Here is a 21240-nt window from a genome sequence, read left to right on the forward strand (position 1 = left end):
AGGATGTGTCTGAAAGTGAGTCTGGAACACCTTTTTGGGACAGAAAGTAAGGAAATGGTCAAAGAATGATGAGGAAATGCCCAGAGTTCACATACATAGGGTCTTTTATTGGCCAAACTTGGGCAACTTGAGCATCAAAATAAGTAATAAGAATTGTTTATAACCCATTGAATTAACTAGAAAGCCAAGAGTCTGGACTGATATAAATAAAGGAAAGAATAAATTCTTCAGTGAAAAGGGAAAATTCTTCCTTATGATGGGAAGCCAACTAATAAATGTAGAAGGAATGACAGTATTGGAAAACAACCATTTAGCAACCATCACAATAATCATTGATTTGGACAAGAAACATATTGATGGGTGCAAAAACATGTGGTTAATGACTTCAAACTACACTACAAGGCTACAGTCACCAAAACAGCATGGTATTGGTACAGAAACAGACAAATGGAACAGAACAGACAACTCAGAAATAAGCCCTCACATCTATAACCATCTGATCTTTGACAAACCTGACAAAAACAAGCAATGGGGAAAACATTCCCTATTTAGTAAATGGTGCTGAGAGAACTGTCTAACAATGTGCAGAAAATTGAAACTGGACCAATTCCTTATACCTTATACAAACATTAACTCAAGATGGATTAAAGACTTAAATGTAAAACTCAGAACTATAAAAACCTTAGAAGAAAATCTAGGCAGTACCATTCAGGACATAGGCACAGGCAAAGATTCCATGAAAACAACATCAAAAACAATGGCAACAAAAGCAAAAATTGACAAATGGGGTCTAATTAAACTAAACAGCTTCTGCAGAGCAAAAGAAACTATCATCAGAACAAACAGACAACCTACAGAATGGGAGAAAATTTTTGCAACTTATCCATCTGACAAAGGTCTAATATTTAGAGTTTACAAAGAACTTAAACAAATTTACAAGAAAAAAGACAACCCCATTAAAAAGGGGCAAAGGACATCAGCAGACACTTCTCCAAGGAAGACACTTGTACAGCCAACAAACATATGAAAGAAGCTCAACATCACTGATCATTAGAGAAACACAAATCGAAACCACAGTGAGATACCATGTCACACCGGTCAGAATGGTGATTATTAAAAAGTCAAGAAATCACAAATGCTGGCGAGGCTGTGGAGAGATAGAAATGCCTTTACACTATTGGTGGGAATGTAAATTTGTTCAACCATTGTGGAAGACAGTCTGGTGATTCCTCAAAGACCTAGGAGCAGAAATACCATTTGACCCAGCAATCACATTACTAGGCATATGCCCAAAGGAATATAAATCATTCTGTTATAAAGATTCATGAGCATGTATGTTCATTGCAGCACTCTTCACAATAGCAAAGACATGGAATCCACCCAAATGCCCATCAATGGTAGACTGGATAAAGAAAATGTGGTGCATACACACCATGGGATATTATGCAGCCATAAAAAGAAACAATTATCATGTCCTTTTCAGGGACATGGATGGAGCTGGAAGCTATTATCCTCAGGAAACTAATACAGGAAAGGAAACCAAATACTTCATGTTCTCACTCATAAGTGGGGCCTGAACAATGAGAACACATGGACATAAGGAGAGGAACAACACATACTGGGGCCTGTTGGGAAGGGGCGGGGAAAGGGAGAACATCAGGAAAAATAGCTAATGCGTGCTGGGCTTAATACTTAGCTGATGGGTTGACAGGTGCAAGAAACCACCATGGCAAATGTTTATCCATGTAACAAACCTGCACATCCTGCACACATACCCCAGAACTTAAAAAAAAATAAAAAACCTTGGCTGGGAAATAGAAAAAAAAAAACAAAGAATCGTGGGTAAAAGCTAAATGAGGAATGGGATTTTACATTGTGTCAAAGTACAACCCATATTATATTTATTAATAACAAAGAAAGAATAATTTTACAGTGAAGAAATCTGGCAGGCACCATTTCAACCAAGTGATCAATGTTAACACCGTCAGTAACATGACAGACATTGTGTGCCACTTGAGAGAATGCATTGCAAAGAACACAGCATTCGTGGTATTCCCTCCATAAAATATATCATTGATGTCTAATCATGAGGAAACTTTGGAAAACTTAAATTGAAGAACATTCAACAAAATGACTAGCCTACAATCTTCAAAAATGTCAGGGTCATGGAGGTCAGGGAAGACTAAGGAGGAAGAGCATATGGGAGGTTTTTGTACTCTTCTTGCAACTTCTCTGTAATTTGGAACTGTCAAAATAAAATATTAAACAAATCTATTAGCACAGCACAATAGGTTCACAGCAGGCACTAGAGGAGGGAGGGTCCAGTGGAGCTGAGGAGGACCCTGTGCCAGAAGAGAGGCCTTAAGGCATCATCAGCATTTCTCACAGTGTCACCCAACAAAATCAACCCTCTTGTGAACTTCCAGTGTTCCATTGCAATAAGTGGGTGATGGGCACTAATGGTGGTGCTGGCTGGGTAAAGATGCTTTCCAATTTCTGCAAATTCCCCATTTGGAAGAGTCAGATAAAAGAAGGGAATTCAGTGAGTACAGGCCAGGGAAGCAAGAGGAGAAGGGCACAGCAGGCGAACGAACCAGGGTCCAAGAGAAGCTTCAACCCAAGCCGCTAAGCAGACAGCAGCCCTGATGAGAAAAGCAGGAGCACAGAGGACACGTCAGACGGTAGTGAAAGAGCTTGCAGCTGGGGATCCCTGCAAAGGAAAAGAAGTACAAGGTAGGGGCTGAGAAGCCACCACCAGATAGCCAGGGTGCAAAACTGGGGGAAAGGAGGCCAGATCAGAGAACCAAAGTGAAAATATGTAAAAACGAAAGACAGAAAGTAAAAATATATCAAGTTGATAAGAAGCAAAAGGTCAGCAGGGCCTCACAGAGATAGGTGGATTATTTATTGGTGTTAGAAAGTGAGATTACAGAAAATTGAAATAAATTCTGTGCCTGAGAGTTTATGGGAAAGGCTGGCAGATGGGAGACAGAAATATTAATTCCAGGAAGAAAAAAAAGGCACAGCTAGGAAAAGCAAGGGAGTGCACACGTTGATAATAAAAAGATTATACTACCTGGAATGTGATAAAGCATCAAATTTGGAGAAACCATAGTCTAGTGTTCAAAATTGGCAGGGAAAAAGTAGCGACATTTCTCTTTAAAATTGCACCCTAAAGACAAGAAGCTGTTCTTACTCTGTAAAGAGGTGAACATGCTGTGCTCAAAACATCATTCTGGAATCAGAGGAAGTAAGAAGAAAGAGGGAAAGCCTCATGTGACATTCTTAGTCGGGAACCTCGGTCTTCTGATCCGACTGGTGGGAAGACACACAGAATTTACCTCCACAGCCTGAGGGCATTCATCTTAGCATCCTTAGTACCTGATACAAGAGCCAGTCACACAGCAGTTGCTCAATAAGTTTTTTCACTATCTGAAGGGTGAAAGTTTTCCCCAAAAGATAAAGGCAAACAATGAAAAAAGGGAAGAGTCTCTATTATTAGGTGAGATCTCTGGGAGAGTACCAGGAATAAATAATTATGGAGTAAAAAGTTACATTAAGGCTACCTTTTAGGATTTCATTTTAAAACATTTTGAAACAAACTTGCAAAGATTTTAGTCAGCAATTTACCACCATAAATTGTTTCTGTAAAACTCCTAGCAGATGCCAATGAATGTACCTAGAACAACTCCTACACATTCTTCTGTGAAATGCATTTCCCTGGTCTCTTTCCCCCTCCCGGTCCTAGCTTAGGTTGGAAGTCATATTACCAGGATATCCAGATGTAGCAGCACTAGTGGTCGCCCACCCGCAACTGCTCAGTCTACCCCAAAGACTCCTGCAGACAGTTGCCCTTCACGCTGACTGCCCACTGTAGCCCCTGCCTAAGCAAGAGTCTGGCTGGAGAACAAGTCCAGCCAGAGTGCTCAGGCAGCAGAATGCTTGAGAGGTAGTGTCCCTGGAAGGAACTTCCAACCAGCAAGAACGGAAGATGATGGCTTAATAGCCTAGTGTCCACACCCTCCGCTGGGGGCAATTCTGAGATGTACTTCTCACAAACTCAGAGGGTCCTCAGCATGGTTGAGCTGTGGATGCCACTGTCGTTACCAAATTATGTACTGATCTTCTTCCTGCCTCACTGCTCCACTGCTTCACAGTGCTCCCTGGGACCAGGATCCCAAATTAACGACCTGCATTCAAACCCTTATATCATAATCTGCTTTGGGGGAGAACCAAACTAAGACATCAAGGATGGGAATGTGACCTAAACAAGGGCAATCACAGTCCTGCCTTGAATGTTTTCAGATTAGAGCTAAGGGAATAAAGCCTCTTCTTGTTGGAGAATCTGGGAAAATGAGAATAGTTGCTGGTGATAATCAGGGTTCCAGTTTGGCAGAGAAAGCTGGTGTATTAGTTCATTTTCACACTGCTATAAGGAACTACCTGAGACTGGGTAATTTACAAAGGAAAGAGGTTTAATTGACTCAGAGTTCCATGTGGCTAGGGAGGCCCCAGGAAGCTTACAATCATGGCAGAAGGGGAAGCAGGCATGTCTTACATGGCAGCAAGCAAGAGAAAGAGAACATGTAAAGGAGGAACTGTCAAACACATAAAACCATCAGATCTCATGAGAACTCACTATCACAAGAACAGCATGAGGGAAACCACCCCCATAATCCAATTACCTCCCATCAGGTCCCTCCCTCGACACATGGGAATTATGGGGATTACAATTCGAGGTGAGGTTTGGGTGGGGACACAGAGCCAAACCTTATCAGCTGGTATGGGTGAATGAATCCATATGCCCATGCAGGTGTATTACATTGTACATTCTCAGCAAGGTCAGTAGGATGTGAGGGGTTACTTCCCCTATTTCTCTAAGTTTCACTAGAGACCCCAAGGCTCAATTTTAATAAAACATATGTCAGAGACCCTCCTCCAACCCCATTTTATTGAGCTCCTCAGCTCAGGAGATTTAAAAAACGCTTTGCCAAATATAAGTTGTATAGGGAAGAAGGCAAATAATGCATTGAGGGTTCCAAAAGTTGTAGTGCCTCAATGTGCCACCACTACACACTCACTAGAGCAACTCAAGTTAAAGTGCTGGTGAGGATGTGCAGCATCTCGGACTCCTAAACACTGCTGGAAGGGATGTGAAACAGCACGACCACTTTGGAAAACAGTTCAGCAATTTCTTAAGATGTTAACTATATAGGCATCATACAACCCAACCATTCCATCTGTAGGTATTGATCCAGAAGAAATGAAAGCATATGTTCACACAAAGACTTGTATGTGAATTCTGATAGCAGCTTTTTATGTAATAACCCCAACCTGGAAGCAACCTAAATGTAAGTATGGTACACTCATACAATGGAATACTACTCAGCAGTAGAAAGGGACAAACTTTTCAAACACACAATAACCTGGATGAATCTCAAAATAATTATTCTAAATGAAAGAAGAGAAGCCAACCCTCCCACCCCCCCAAAACAGAAAACCAAACCAGACTGATTCCATTTACACCAAAATCTAGGAAACATAAAGTGAGGAAGCAGATCAGTGGTTGCCTGAGGACAGGGGTCAGGGAGGCATGGAGCACAGAGTGGCATGAGAAGACCTTTGGGGTAATGGATATGTCATTATCATGATTGTAGTTTTAGTCATGCGTGTTTGTGTATGATAAATCCATCAAATTATACATCTTAAGTATGTGCAGTTGTTTCATACATCAATTATGCTTCAATGAAGCTATAAAAGTGCTAGTGCATATATTTTGAGAGACAGTTTATATGCCATATATTCCCTCATAACCTCCCCTCTGAGGACAGAGGTGCATCCCCCTCTTTTTCAGCGAAGTGAGAAGGACTTGAAAGGACCCACTCAGAAAGTTTGATATATGTCCTCTGAAATTTGAGAGATGAAGAGGATGGCACCTAATCTATACCTAAAAAAATCTGAATGCAAGAAACTGTGGCTCCATCAGCCTAAGGGGGCAGAAGAAAGAGAGAAGAGGCCTGCATAGGAGATGGATGTGTCTCCACCAAAGGTGGGCAAATGAGTGTTTCTTGTGGGCCAGATAAGGACTCTAGAGAAAGGAGCCAGACTAGGTCATCTTGCAGGAACTATACAGATAAATACTGTAGGGCGACATAACCCAACAGACAGGCTCTGTATGCTACCTGCCCCTAACAATTTTGAGGCTGTGAGGCCCATAGTATATAACTCTAAACATTAAAAATCGGGCCTGACACAGTGGCTCATGCCTGTAATCCCAGCACTTTGGGAGGCCAAGGCAGGAAGATTGCCTGAGCCCAGGAGTTCAAGACCAGCCTGGGCAATATGGTGAGATCTCATCTCTATAAAAATAAAAAATAAAAAAATAACATTTATACATCAAGCTAATGAACACAAGTAAAATGGGTTCCATCCCCTTATCTTGGCAAACATGCCTTCATCAGTATCTTGAAGTCTAGGTTTGCATTTAGAATCTTCAGTCATCACTGAATCCTATTACTAGAAAGGGATGTGCAGAGAGCCCAAGCTCTTCATTTTTGGTCTCTTGGCCATGATGAAGGATCATGTAGTTCTTCTCCTCTCCTCCCCGACCCGATTCCCTCCCTCATTATGACAGCCTTGTAGGCACACTTGTAGCTACCCCCACTGCATGTCCAAGCTCCATTCCATGCCCACAAACAGCCACCGGCTGGATCAGGAGAATGGACACCAGAAGCAATCTGCCTTCGGGAGGAGGGACACAGGGAGAGGCTTGCTCAAGCCTTAGAAGCAGGTTCAGGGACACTGAGCAGGAGGTTGGGTTCCAGGAGCATGGTCTGAAAGTGAGGAAAGGGTTAGACCACGTGCCATGTGCCCCTGGCTCCACCAACTCCTTGCCCCACTTCCTGTCTCTGCTCAGGAGTGGACTGTGCGGCCTGGACTCCTGAAAGCCTTGTGTTAATGGGGTGCTGTCCAGTGGGAGACAGCACTTCAGGGAGTTGCAGTCAGAGGCCTGATGGGCAAAGTACCTGAGGAAACCGCAGACATGTCCTACAAGCAAAGAACCAGTACATTCGCATTGACCACACTCAGAAAATACAAACCCCAGGTACCAAGGGCATGGTGCACTTTTCCCTGTTACACTCTTTACTCCTTGGGCTCAGTCCTATCAAGGGGGAGGAGGGGGAAGAGGAAGACAAAAAGAACTGCATGCCCTCCCTGCCCTTCTACACATTTCAGCTGGAGATGGGGAAACATTTTAATTTGGATGAAAGTTTAGAGTTTTATTATTAGGCTGAGCTGGACATTTTATTACCTGAAAGGAATTGCAAAAGCTCTGGATCCTGCAGAAGATTTGACCAGAGGGGATAACTGTCAACAGAGTGGGTTTGCAAGAGAGTGATGAAGAAGAATAAAGCTTCTTCCTGCTTCATCTGTACTGAGTTCAGCCTATTCTATGTATTTACATTTATCTGGGAGGGGGAGATACCTGATGATGATCAGGTCCCTGCATCCAACTGTCCCTCTCCGTTTTGCCTGAAGTAGAGTTGGGGTTTGATCTCTTTTATTCAAAAGGATTATGTGAAACCCAATCTGTCTTGCTGAAGCAGGCTATAAATCTGTAGGTCTCATACCCATTTCTAGCCACTCTTAAGAGAGTACCTTATGAATTTTCAAATAGACTCTGACTACAGAGAAGAAAATAAATGATTTTGTAGAGAAAGATTTTTTTTTTCCTTTTTGTAAAGGCAAAATAGAAAGCTATGCCCTTCTGATAAAAAAAAGACTTTCAAGGAAGGCTCAAATTCAGGAAAGACAGAATGTTGACAGTCATAGAGGAGAGTTGACCATCCTGAGAAGCAAGAAGGCTGACAGGGCTATCAGTTAGACTACCTCTGTTGATGGGGAAACACTGGAAATTGAGGTTAAATGACTACAAGGAACTAGAGATCAGATTGTCCTAAAGTCACAAAGCCATCGTCGTAGCATGATAAACGAATGGTTCAAAGAAAATGAATCAGGATGAATCTGAAAGATACGTTGTATTATAATCTGAGGTTAAGAACATACTAGACTGTAACTAACAATAAAAGGCACAGGATTACAGGCTAAATATGTCTTTCCTTAAAAACTGTTTTCCGAGTGAAAAAAAAAATCAGCCTCTTCTTTCTCGGTGATTTGACAGGGGAATTAAACCAAATCTGGAGAACCATGTGGGCATATACTGATTGCAAAAGTCCTAGAAACACAGGACTCAAATAAATGGTGACAAGAAAAACCACTGTGAGAACAAGTTTCATTTAAAAACCGAAAATATTAATTGAATTTCATTCAGTAAAGTGGAGAGCCCTCAACATGAATGAATCAATACAAAACCCAATCTTCCCTTCCTCTTTCAGAGCAGAATTCGCTCCTTAGACTGGACTGGCTTTGTTGTCCTAAAATATAGCTCCGGCCAAAAGGCTGGATGGAAGCTGCTGAGCAGATGGGGCCTCAGCCTGTTCTGAAGTTCTGAGGTGGACTGACTCCTTGGGGAGCCATGGATGGAAAGGAGATGAGAAAAGATGTCAGAGAAGCCAAAATCCTCTGCAGGATCCCATGGTGGCCCTCCAGGAAAATCATTTATTAGACAGGATCACGAGACACTAAGGTAGAAGGAATTCCCTCCTGTATCTCTGTTCTCAACAAGCAGTTACTGAGCAAAGCACTATTCTTGGTGCTCAGGCACTGTTCCAATCTTTGAACGCTGAGCAGATGTCATTGTCACCGAAGAAATGTGTAGCTGAATCACAGTGAGAAGAGGAAGGCAGACAGTGAAGGCTAAGATGAAGGGAGGAAACTGGCTTTTCTCTGTCTGCTAAGAAATTTAAAAATTAAAAGTTCGAGTGTTAGGGTGCATGAATAGTGTTTGCTTTGCAATCAGCATTGATTAGAGAAGGACCTTCTTTGCATTTTGAGGTAATTTTTTTTTGTTGGCCTTTCATTTTGGGTGGCTTACTTACTGCAACACAGGGTAATGTGCTACATAAACTTTTGAAGTTACTCCAGATTTAAAATTCTATGTGCTTATGTTTTCTATTTTGCCTTATTTTTAGAATGTTTCTAATCTGACATATGCCTGTTTTACTGCATTAAGCAACTTGAGGACCAAACAATAAATGAATCACAGCCTCTGATTTTAAGAGTCATAGATGGAGATAAAAGAAGTGCCCAAATGATATCCTATTTTTAAATTTCTTTCAAAAAAAGTAAAAATAAAACACAGTGGAAAACTACTCCAGACAGGTAATCATACAAGTTGTGGTAGAATGATTGCAAGAATTTTTCCAAGTTTTTATTCTTTTCTCCACACCCTTTGTGATGTAACTTTGCAGTTTCTCTCACAGAGGGATAGAGTCAAGTTCCCTAAGCCTTGAGTTGGCTTTGTGACTTGCTTTGGGCCACAGAATGCAGCAGAAGTGATGGTGTGCCAGCTGTCAGCCTAAGCCTCAAGGAAATGGCCTTGCCATTTCCTCTTTCTTTCACAAACCTGTCTCCACCATGAGACCAATCCTAAATTAACCTGCCAGAGGATGAGAGGTCATGTAAAAGAAAGCATAGTTGTCCCAGCTAAGGCCATCCTAGGCCACCTCACAGCCAACCAACCCCTTGCATGTGAGACAGCCAAGCCAAGATCAGGAGACCTTCCTACCATCACACAGCTGTCTTCAGATCCATGGGTGAACCCAACTGAGACCATAAGAACCATGCAGTTACCTTGTAGGCAAAAAAAAAAAAAAAAAAAAAAATGTTCATTGCTGTATGTTACTAAAACTCGGTTATTTGTTATGCAGCTTTATTGTGACAATTGATAACCGATACCCAAGGCTTGATGAGACAAGTGTCTTTCAGCAAAGCCATGAAGAATGAGGAGGATTGTATCAGGGAGTTTAAATAGATGTCCAGGCCAAAGGAATAGCATCAATAATACCATGGAGTGAGAAAGCTGAAAGTATTTTCACAGAATGGCAACAACCCAGTTTAATGAAAAGAGTTCAGAATTTCAAAATGACTCCTATCATGATATCAAGTAGAAGAACTGATCCAGAGAGTGGTCATTCTCTAGATAAGCTGCTCTATTGAAAGAGGGTTCGTTCTGACATTGGGCCCCCTAAATGCCGGAGCTATGGAGATACAGATTGCACTCCTCACTGGGCTGGGCCAATAAGGTGCAAGAAATGGAAAGAGTCAAATCTTGTAATTGCTGCTGTTTTAACACATGCATCTGAGCAGGGCAAGAAAGGAAATACTTTCTTGAAATGAAAATAACATGATTGGATGGTGGAACAGAGAACTGGGACGAGTGAATACAGGTGTTTTAGCTGAGACAAATGTTTTATTTCACTGAAATTTAGAAGCACTCAAATCAGATTTTTGTATCGGCTTGTTGTTGTTCTACCAAGAAATTAAATCTAGGAACTTGCAGGTGTTACTGAGGTGCTATCAAGTTGGACTGCCTCAAAAATCTTTGGGGAAGTAGGTGGCATATGAATAATCAATACATAGCTAATCCATTTTTAAAGAAACTGGAAGAAAAACAAAAACATAGTGTTGACTTCCTCATATTGATTGTTTGCTTTTACTTTATGTTCCCCCCTCCCATTTCCTGTTATTGCCAGGATACTAGGTGACCTTTCTGTGTTTAATTACTCAAAAGAAACACACAAGAAATGAATGCCAGGGGAAAAGAGCTTCTCTATCCCTGAATGTCTTGTCAGAATAACCACCCCCAAGCTCTTTCTTCTCTGTGTAGGATAGGCAATGCTTGTTTGAAATGAACAGAAAATAAAATGGAGAAAGCATATGGCTGTAAGGACAGAGAAAGCGGAGTACAGTGGGGACAACTAAGCACAAACATGTTTCTCCAAGTAAGAGGCTCAGTGTCATTTTTTGGAATACAGTGGTTCCTAAATGGCATATTCCTGGGAATTCCTAAAACAGAATTCTCTTAAAATAGAAATCAGACACTTCTATCAGGGGACTCTGAATAATTAGATCCAGTTATCTTGCCCAACTGCACGGCTATTCCCAACCTAGCTATTGCATAGACAGAGCCTCTGATATAAACAATGCTGAAGAGAATAAGAAAGATATGACACTCAGTCAAGTGTCACACACCACTCTCTCCAACAAGCACAGAGGAAGTAATATTAATTTCTTCTCTCATTATTTCATTTGTACCCAATGCCTTCGGTGCCTAATAAAATCTACTTTACTGCCATGGATTATTTTCTAATTTAGTGACTATTTTATTTCACTAAATGAGGCTTGATAAAAGGAGCAGGGAGTGACACAGGAGAACTTCAATTTGAATTATAAGATTTCTCATTTGCAGTTTGGGCACCGAGACAGAACAACTTGACTCAATTTCACAGCCCTCGAACCGGAGTCCACACTGACAGGGAGGCAGTTCAGAGGCCTTGAGGGGGTGCATGCCAGGGGGCACCATCCAAGTCTATAGAGAAACAACTTGGAAATTAAAATCTTTTAGTGAGAGTTAGAACAAAGCAGTGTGGGAGGGGGTGAAGTGGCAAAGAAAGGAATTATGTCTGTGTTAAGGACTCTAATACTCGAGATATTCATCTATTATGCCATTCTAAGAGCAAACGGTATGAAAGGGCACACTTCGGTGTATATGCTTAATTAGCCACCTCAGTGCTATAGGTTGAATGCTTGCATCTCCCCAAAATTCACGGGTTGAAATCCTAAGCCCAAGGTGACAGTAGTAGGAGGTGGGGCCTTTGTAAAGGTGGTTGGAGCAAGAAGGCAGGGCCCTCATGATTGGGGGTAGTGCTCTTATAAAAGGGATCCCAGAGAGCTCCCTCACCCCTTCCACCACGTTTGAGCAAGGACTGAGCAAGAAGACTGCCATCTAGGAACCAAGAAGCAGGCCCTCCCTAGACACCAAATCTGCCTTGATCTTAGACTTCCCAGCCTCCATTACTGTGAGAAATGAATGTACGTTGTTTATAAGCTCCCCAGTCTATGATATTCTATTATGGCAGCCTGAATGGACTAAGACTACTCAGTGACTAACCCAGATTTATGAACTTCACCATATGGATGCCAGTCACAGCCTGGCTCCCCAGGCCACACTCTGTTAAACTCAGACCCAAACACCTAGTTGAATTACTTCACATTGCTTTCCCTTTGTCTTAGCAGATTATCAGTTGAGCTAAAGGAAATGAACATCCTCATCTTTCCTGCACTGGACATTTTCTCTCAGGGTACCAGCCACTGGAAGAATGATGACCATAGAGTTTCTTGATTGAACTCATGATCTCAGCTTTTCTGGTCACAAGAACTAAAAGTCCCACCTTTAAGTGCTAGCCTGAGAACAACGCAAGTGTCAAGATTGCTCAGGAAATGTGACTTTCTTATCTTGCTCACAAAAAAAGTCATTGTTGTTAAAGCGGGTCAACAAAATTGATTTCAAGGGCTGAGATAGTGATTTTTCACCTGTGCCAAGAGAGCAAGTACTTTTTTCCCAGTGTTTTTTTTACAATCATTTAACTTTGCCTGTAGATGTCAGTGTCCCAGTAACCTCCTTTGGACATGTTAGAAATGGTGTTGAGAACAGACTTCATAGTTTCTACCTTCTGCTTATCACCTCCCCAATAAATGCCCCCTTGTCTCCAATTTCTACATACAAGAATATCGGTTTTCATGTCTCAGCTTGAGATCCTTGATTTAAATCCCTGATTTATTTTTACTCGTGTCCCCAGTGCCAAGGTGGGAGAGTTCAGACATGTTTTCATATTCACTGAGATGTCAGAGAAATTAAAGAAGAGACAGATTTTTCATATCAGTCAGTTAAAGACTAATTACAACTGTGCTTTCCAGCAAACCAGTGATTGTAGGCTAATTTTCGGTTATGAAACAGAAACTGAGGTTAATGAGGCTAATTGTGTTTACCAGCATTTTCGAATAAAAGAAAAGAAGCCAACTCAATTTTGAAGAGACTTCTTTGTCAGGAACAAATTGGGGAAAATTGCTACAGTGGTATCAGCGTTTCCTAAAACTGCTAAGTGCCATGCTTGGGAAACTAACATCCTTGAACACAAGCTAGCAGTCCAGAAAATCAGGTCCTTAGACAGTGAGGCTTTTCTGATCCAAAAGGTATTGCTGCATGACAGTGATAGCTGAAATCTTGAAAGCAATGACACATAGAGACATTCAAGTGGCTAGCCCTCGATTCTGTCTTCTTGGGTAAGCAGGAGAGGCAGGAGGAATAAGCACATGTTGATGTCTGATAAACCAATATTCTGGCTTTGCTGACTTCTAAAGTTTGAGGGAGGTGACAGAGGAACGGAATCACCTGAGAAGAATACTGCTTCCAGCAGGAAACTAATGGGTAACTCTGACACCCCAAATGTGAAGTCACTGCCTCATGTTTTGGGTTGCTCACAAATGGTAATCCCTACTTCCCAGCAATTCCAACAAGGAAGAAGATTGGCTGTAAAAACTCCTGGGGAAAATCATCAGTCAAGAGCCAAAGTTTCCTGAGGCCATGAACCTCCACCGGGTAACAGTACAAGTATTATTGAAATACCAAGTTCATGGGGGAAAAAGAGAAATGAAAGGCCAACATTTCCCATGTGGGCTCTATCGGCTTGGTGTGAAGGCTCCTCCCCTTTGATTACGCTAGACCATATGGCAGAGTTAACTGTGCTCTAGAAGAGGTTGATATGTGGCCACCAACATCAGATTACTTTAGTTCTAAATTTAGGTTCCAAGATCTCAATGTTTCTAATGAGGCCTCTATAAAGGATCCTTTGGAGGCATTAGGCAGACTCTAGTGGTACAGTAGCTTTAAGAAGGACAGCAGTATTTTGAAATGCATCACATTGACTATTATAATTCTGAACAACATACCCTGTTTTGAAGGATATCTGGGGTCCTTCAACTTCAGATTGTTTGAAGTAATCACAAACTATTGATATTTGTAATGATGGTAATATGTCCACGATCCAGCTAGGACTAGTGGAGCACGGGACATATGCCTGAGGAATACAAGAAAAAAAGATGACATGGCTTGCACTAAAGGAGTTTAGTCTCTTCCAGGGAGACCAATCCCACCCACAGTTGACAAAATTGGGCATGAAATAAATTATATGTTTTAAAGGACAGTCACATTAGGTATAATTACATGCCATAGTACAGGATATAGCAAGTGCTAAACACAATCAGAAATCAAAGATAATTCACATTCACTAAAGCTCTGTTCAAATGCAATTTCTTTTGTGGTCTCATCCCTCTAGTCACTGTTAGTCACCTTTTCCTCAGGGTATACTTGTCTATCTAACTAGTTTTTCTTTAAACCGTAAGCTCTTTGAGGATAAATATCCTAACTTGCCCTTATATTCTTCACAGCACATAATAATGACATAAAATATACATTCAATAAATATTTACTAAGATGCAAATTAAAAAAGGGAAGATATTTGTGTTTTCTAGAGGTTACTGGGGAAAGAGTTATGGAGAATATAAAAAATAAGCCAGAGCCACAAGAGCTAGAGGGAGACAAATTTAGATAAGAAAAAAGAAGTTGACTGAGCAAATACAGAGAAAGTAACCAACTTGTTTGAATGGCAGGAGTGGAGTGGGGATCAATAATGAGAAATCTGATGATAGATGAAGAATTGTCATAGATGAACGAAGAAAGCTGAGACAGAGTTTAGAGAAAATAGTTAAAGTATAAAAGCTTAGGTTTGCCAAAATTCAACTCATTGATCCTTTATGTCCTTTTATGAAATGCATGAAGGTGTTTCTGGGATGGGCTTATGTGAGCTCAGAAAAATGTTTATGACTGCGAGCTTGCAAGGCTGGATGCCTGCTGCACTGGTCCTTTAGAGGTTAGAGTAGTAGGCTGCTTAGGTCAACAATGGAAGTTCAGAAGTAACCCTATGTACAAGGAGTGCTTATCGAAAATCAGGCCAAGAAACTATTTATTGTGGGGATCCAGGCTGTGTCTGTATGCACAAAATATCCTGGCCAACTCTGATTAGCCTAACCTGCCTGGCAAACTAACATGGTCTTTGCTCATAGGATCGAAGTACTGGCTCTCCAGAATCAACAAGGTTAATTAGTCATTTTCCATTGTGGTAACTTTTTGGATATTACAACCTATGCAAGGCATATATTTTCACATTAGATTTTCCTACTTGCTCATAGGATCTGCAGGCTCCGTCCAGGAGAAAACAAGCCTATGGCCACACTGGTGTGCAAAGACTGCAAAATCATCTAGGGATGGTGGGCTGGCTACTTTGTCTGTGGTCACAGGCCTGAGTGTGAACATCCCTATTCATACCAAGAGCCATTTGGTCACAATAGGGCTTTGAGGTCACTTGAATTCTGACATTCTACCCAGCAATCTCCAGAGTTCTCCACAGCAGATCCAGGCCATGGGTAGTTCACAGTGGGCACAGAGCCTCAGCTCATTAACATTTTATGTGTATGAGATAACTGCATCTTGTTTCTGAATAGAAAACTAGTACAGAGTGGCACCCAAATTTCCCCATGTCCAGGCATTCTATGCACTATTGTTTGCAAAATTATAGCAAAATCATGCATTCCTACTATTTTATAACAGAAGAAGGAGGACAAGGAGGAGGAAGATAATTGAGGAGAAGAAGAAGGAGTAGGGGAAGAAGAAGAGGAGGAAAGAAGGAGGAGGAGGAAGAGCAGGAGGAAGAGGAGGAGGAGGAAGAGGAGGAGGAAGAGGAGAAGGAGCAGGAGGAGGAGGAGGAGGTCATCATTATTCTGGCCACCACCACCAAAATGTATCCTGATTATTTCTCATATTTTCCAATCCAACATTGCAGAAGACTTTCTAATCTCCGTATTTATACTTAGAATTTAAAAATATTCTGAAGGTCAAGAAAGAAGTAGGCAAATCCCCAGGACAGACCCAGCCCTTATGCTCCTCACAACCTGCCTACTCTTGGCTTTTGCAACCTTGAGTTCAACTACCGTCACTTCATACCACCTGTCGCTCCCCACACATGCTCTGTGCTTTCCTGCTTTGTTCCCTCTCCTAGGCTGCAGCCCCTCACCCTCTGCCAAGTTCTAGAAGTGCACAGCATTCCTGAAGGCCTGGCTCAAATACCATCTCCTCTGGGAGGCAGGCAGAGCTCATCACTCCCTCCTCAGCACGCCCACCCCTGACACTGAGCACTCTTGTCCACTACCTAATTTGTCATGTTGTCATGAAGTTAGTGTTTGATGAATGTGTCCCTTGCTTCTTTGTGAGCTAAGTAAGGACATAGAATGAAGTTTACTCTCATAGGCTGGCATAAAGTAGGTATGCAGAAATAACATTTACTGGATGAATCAATGCTTGCTTGCATGAGTGAGTGTATTAAACAATAAAGTTAAAGAAAGAGCCCTCCATTTTCATCTGAGAGAAATCCTTTATAAATAAGACAAGGATAGATTCTTCCATGGCTGTAAACTACTCTGTGGGCATAGAGCTAAAGGTTTTGAACTTACTCTTAGAGGACTCTGGTAACTGATATGATACAAAGAACCTAGGAAGATATAAAAAGAACCAAAGGCATTCCGTTACCTCATCTGAGAACAGAGAGAGCAAATTTTCTGACTTAACAGAGTAGACTTCTATTGCTGCATATTTTTGTATATGTGAGTGTGTGTGCACACGGGAGGACACACCTGTGTGAGTGGGGGGGGAGGAGTCAGGGCATAAGGATTGAGGAACACATGGAGAATGTATCTGAGTTGATAGAGTTAATAACAGACTCTACACAATTACAGGAAACACTTGCACACTGAAAATAATCACAAAAAATATAGAAAATTTGGCCGGGCGCGGTGGCTCACGCCTGTAATCCCAGCACTTTGGGAGGCCAAGGCAGGTGGATCACGAGGTCAGGAGATAGAGACCATCCTGGCTAACATAGCGAAACCCCGTCTCTACTAAAAAATACAAAAAATTAGCCGGGCGTGGTGGCAGGTGCCTATAGTCCCAGCCACTCGGGAGTCTGAGGCAGGAGAATGGCGTGAACACAGGAGGTGAAGCTTGCAGTGAGCTGAGATTGTGCCACTGCACTCCAGCCTGGGCGACAGAGCAAGACTCTGTCTCAAAAAAAAAAAAAAGACAAAAGAAAATTTGCAGATTTCTAGAAACAACTTTGACCTTTAGTCTTTTAAAAAAGCAAATAAAAATATGGACTGCTTATGACTGCAAAATTCACTCTTCTTCATATTATCAACTTCTTTGTATTCTTCTATTTTCAAAAAAAAGTTAATATTTTGTCTCCCAGGTTAAAAGCAGGAGAATTCCTATTTGTCTAGCTGGACTAAGTTCTGTCTTCTCAGAATTAGGAAGGCAAGAGCTTAGCATCAAACAGGCTTAGACCTCACAAAGCCATTCCTAGCAACAAACAGGAAGTAAAATGCACAGATTTAACAATATGAGACGTTGGTAGAGTAAGTCAGTATTTACCAGGTTGACTGTGTTATGCAGTATAGAAAATTGGTCTATTTGTGAATATTGTGTAATTTTGTATACAATTGTTTAATTATAATTTCATTTTAGAAACAAGCTGCTTAGCTGGGTGTGGTGGTGAGGGCCTGTAGTCCTAACTACTCAGGAGGCTGAGGTGGCAAGATTGCTTGAGCCCAGGAGTTTGAGGCTGCAGTGAGCTATGTTTGTGCCACTGCACTGCAGCCTGGGCAACAGAGTGAGACCATGTCTCTAAAAAAAAAAAAAAAAAAAAAAAAGTAATAAAAATTAAAATAAGCTGCCATCTCTAACATACATTATACAGATTATAAATGAGTCTAACATGCTATGGAGGGAAAAAACTCATGTAGGCCTAGTTCATACTAACAAAACTGCAGTCTGAAAACAAGTGGTTAAAGGGATATCCCTTGCCTCAAATGTTTCCACTATTTTTTCTCTAAAATTATGAGAGTAGTTGCCTAAGTTCTCCAGTTCTCTATGTATGTGTAGCTATAGATGAAAACTTGTTTGCTCTGGAAATAAAATGCTTTCTAAAGCATTTGCTAATGCTTTCTAAATGAAGGTCAAGAAAAGAAAGAAAAATAGTATGTTTTGTTGGAGGAAAGTTTCAAGTTTAATTAAATTATAGAACATCATGATTCAAAGGAACTTCAGGGATTGTCTGATAGAAGTCTTCATTGAATTATCAAATCCTGGCCCAAGTGGACATCAGCTGCTACTTGGATCTTCTAATGACAAGAAGTGCAAGACAGAGTATCTCATTTGTTTCCTGAAAGTTCTGATTGTTTAAACTTCTAAGTACAATCTGCCTCCTGAACATTCCATTGTAGTTCTTTGATCTGGAGCCGCACAAAAGCCTCCTCTTTTACATGTCAGCTTTACACACCACCCTCAGCCTGGAGGATAATTAAAGTTGCTTGGAATTTGCCACTCAAGGAATCGTATCCTACCTGAATGATAATATCCCACTAGGAGAAAATCAGGGCAAGCTCATGGTCAGTGCCAATAAACCTTTCAGAAGTTATGGACCAAATGTCCAAATTCCTATGTTGAAGCCCTAATCCTGAATGTGAAGGTAGTTGGAAGTAATTAGGTTTAGATGAGGTCACAAGGATGGGGCCCCCATGATGGGATTAATGTCCTTTGAAGAAGAGGAAGGCACCAGAGTTCTCTCTCTCTTTCTGCCATGCCAGGTCACAACTAGATGTGGCAGTCTGCACGCCAGGAGGTGGGCCCCTACCAAGAATTCAGCCATACTGATACCCTCATCATGTGCTACCCAGCCTCCATAACTGTGAGAACAATTGTCTGTTGCTTAAGCCACCCAGTCTATGGTATTTTGTCATAGCAACCAAGTAGACTAATATAAGAAAGAACCTATAAGCCTGCTCTGTCCAATATGGTAGTCATCAGCCTGCCAATTTTGATTATTGAGTGCTTGACATATGGCTGATCTAAATTGAGATGGGCTGTGGGTGTAAAGTACAGAGCAGATCTCAAAGACTTATATGAAAAAAGAATGTAAAATATCTGTTTAATTTTCTACATTGATTACATGTTGAAATAGTAATCGTTTGTAATATTGAATAAATTAAAATAATTTACTAAAATCAATTTCATTAGTTTTTTTTGTTGTATAATGTGACTTAGAAAATATAGAGTCATATACATGACTCATGCTATACTTTTATAGAAGAACACAGCTCTAAAGGCAAGCAGCTGTTCACAGATGTGACAAATCCAAGTCTAGCCTGGCCTCTGCTTTATCCTTTCTTACTTCTGCCTTTCCCCAATCCCATTGGCCCATGTCCCTTCTTTTCTGCATGTTTGTAGCAGGGTTCACCCTCATCCTCACTAATGTCAAGTCAAACCTCAAATTTGTATGTGGCTCCTCAATTGAGTACTCAAAACTCAGGACCACATGTTTGAGGACTCTAATGATACAGTAATTGGCCCTCAATAGGCTAAGCTCCATTCACTCAAACACTCAACAATTTTTTTTGCAGTTACCTCATGCTAGGTATTCTGTTGGGAATAGAAAAATGAATGAGATAGTGCCCTCTTGTATGGAACACATGCTTGACTGGGAAGATAGATGTTAGACAAATATACATACATGCACATACAATAACTTGTCAGTTCAAATTGTGATAAATTCTATGGTGCAAGTAGTATGACCAGAGGATCTTGTATACCTTGGAAATCACAGGGAGAATTTTTAAGGAAGCGGTAATGAAAGGAAGATTTGAAAGGCAGGAAGGAGTAATCCGGGTGAAGACCAAGAGAAAGAACTTTTTAGGTGTGTGATGGCCTCAAAGTGAGAAAGAGCTTGGCCACATTCAACTAAATGGAAGGAGGCTGATATAAACAAAGGGCTTGGGGTCAGGAGGAGAATGGGCCAAGATGAGGTTGGAGATGGAGGCAAGGCCCATATCAAAAACTGCTGCAAACCATGTCAGGAAATTTGTACTTTAAGTATACTGACTGCCAACTGAAAGATTTTAAGCTCAACAGTGACAGGATGACAAATGTGTGGGGGTTTTTTTGTTTGTTTGTTTCTAAAAAAGATTACTCTAACAATCATGTGCAGAATAGACTACAAGGGTCCAAGAAAGAAAGCAAGAAACTAGTGAGGCTATTTTTGGTGTTTAGGAAAGAGATGTAGGTGGCTTAGTCTTGAGGGAATATAAACTTAGATAGTGGATGGACTCAAAATAAAATCTATAGAACTTGGAAGAGATTGTATAGAGTGAGTGATGAAAAAATAGAGATCAAGGATTGCTCCAAGTTCCCAGCATCAGCATTTGGAAAGATGAAGATGTCTTCACGAGCAGAAGAAGAAAGATGAAGGAACAGCGAAAAGAAAGATCAAGAGTTCAGTTTAGACAGCCCAAGAACTCTGTTCTTGGCAAGTCATGAACATTATGATTAAAAAGAGCCAGATAGGGTAGAGGTCAAGGGTACGGTGAGAAGTAGTAATAGTCATGACCTTTCTCACAAATAAGAATGGGCAAATGTTTTGACCTATCCCACATTAACAACATAAACTAAGAGGCATGATTAGTCAAAGGTTTCAGAAAGAATCTTGAAAAACATAAAGGACAGTCTTTTGATGACTAAAATTATGACCAGGAGTGAGTGTGTGAAATTAGCCTGACTGTTTTTGGGTATGGCTGCCTAACTCATGACCAAGGGAATGTGTGTTCACCTGAATGCAACAGGATTCAAGCTGGAGGCACTGGAACTATCCATCAAGCTTAGTATTTGCCTTCAGAGCTTCTTCTCAAATATTTACAAAAATGGTTAAGAATCCTGAACCTAAGGCTGTGCACAGTGGCTCACTCCTGTAATCCCAGCACTTTGGGAGGCCAAGGCAGGCAGATCACTTGAGGCCAGGAGTTCAAGACCAGCCTGGACCACATGAAGAAACCCCGTCTCTACTAAAAATACAAAAATTAGCCAGGCGTGGTGGCACATGCCTGTAATCCCAACTACTTGGAGGCTGAGGCACGACAATCACTTGAACCCAGGAGGCAGAGGTTGCAGTGAACTGGGATTGTGTCACTGCACTCCAGCCTGGACAACACAGCAAGACTCTGTCTCAAATAATAATAATAATAATTTAAAAAAAGAATTATGAATCTAACATTGAAGTAAAGAGGAAGCACTAGGAAAAAGTGGGAGTACTAGAAAGCATCTTACTCATAGCATGTGTCTCC

General features: G+C 41.2%; 1 long non-coding RNA gene across 1 annotated transcript in view; it reads right to left on the reverse strand.

Moving 5' to 3' along the window:
- The window catches only part of LOC130540841 (uncharacterized), a 60999-nt gene extending 45657 nt beyond the window's left edge, over window positions 1–15342 (reverse strand). The window contains exons 1-2 of the long non-coding RNA XR_008954840.2: window positions 15201–15342; window positions 13912–14039 (exon numbers count right to left, since the gene is read on the reverse strand). This is a non-coding gene — a long non-coding RNA (uncharacterized LOC130540841). The remainder of the gene's footprint in view (window positions 1–13911; window positions 14040–15200) is intronic.
- Window positions 15343–21240: the final 5898 nt, after the last annotated feature.

Source organism: Pan paniscus, chromosome 16 (assembly GCF_029289425.2).
Source record: "Pan paniscus chromosome 16, NHGRI_mPanPan1-v2.0_pri, whole genome shotgun sequence".
Lineage (NCBI taxonomy): Eukaryota > Metazoa > Chordata > Mammalia > Primates > Hominidae > Pan > Pan paniscus.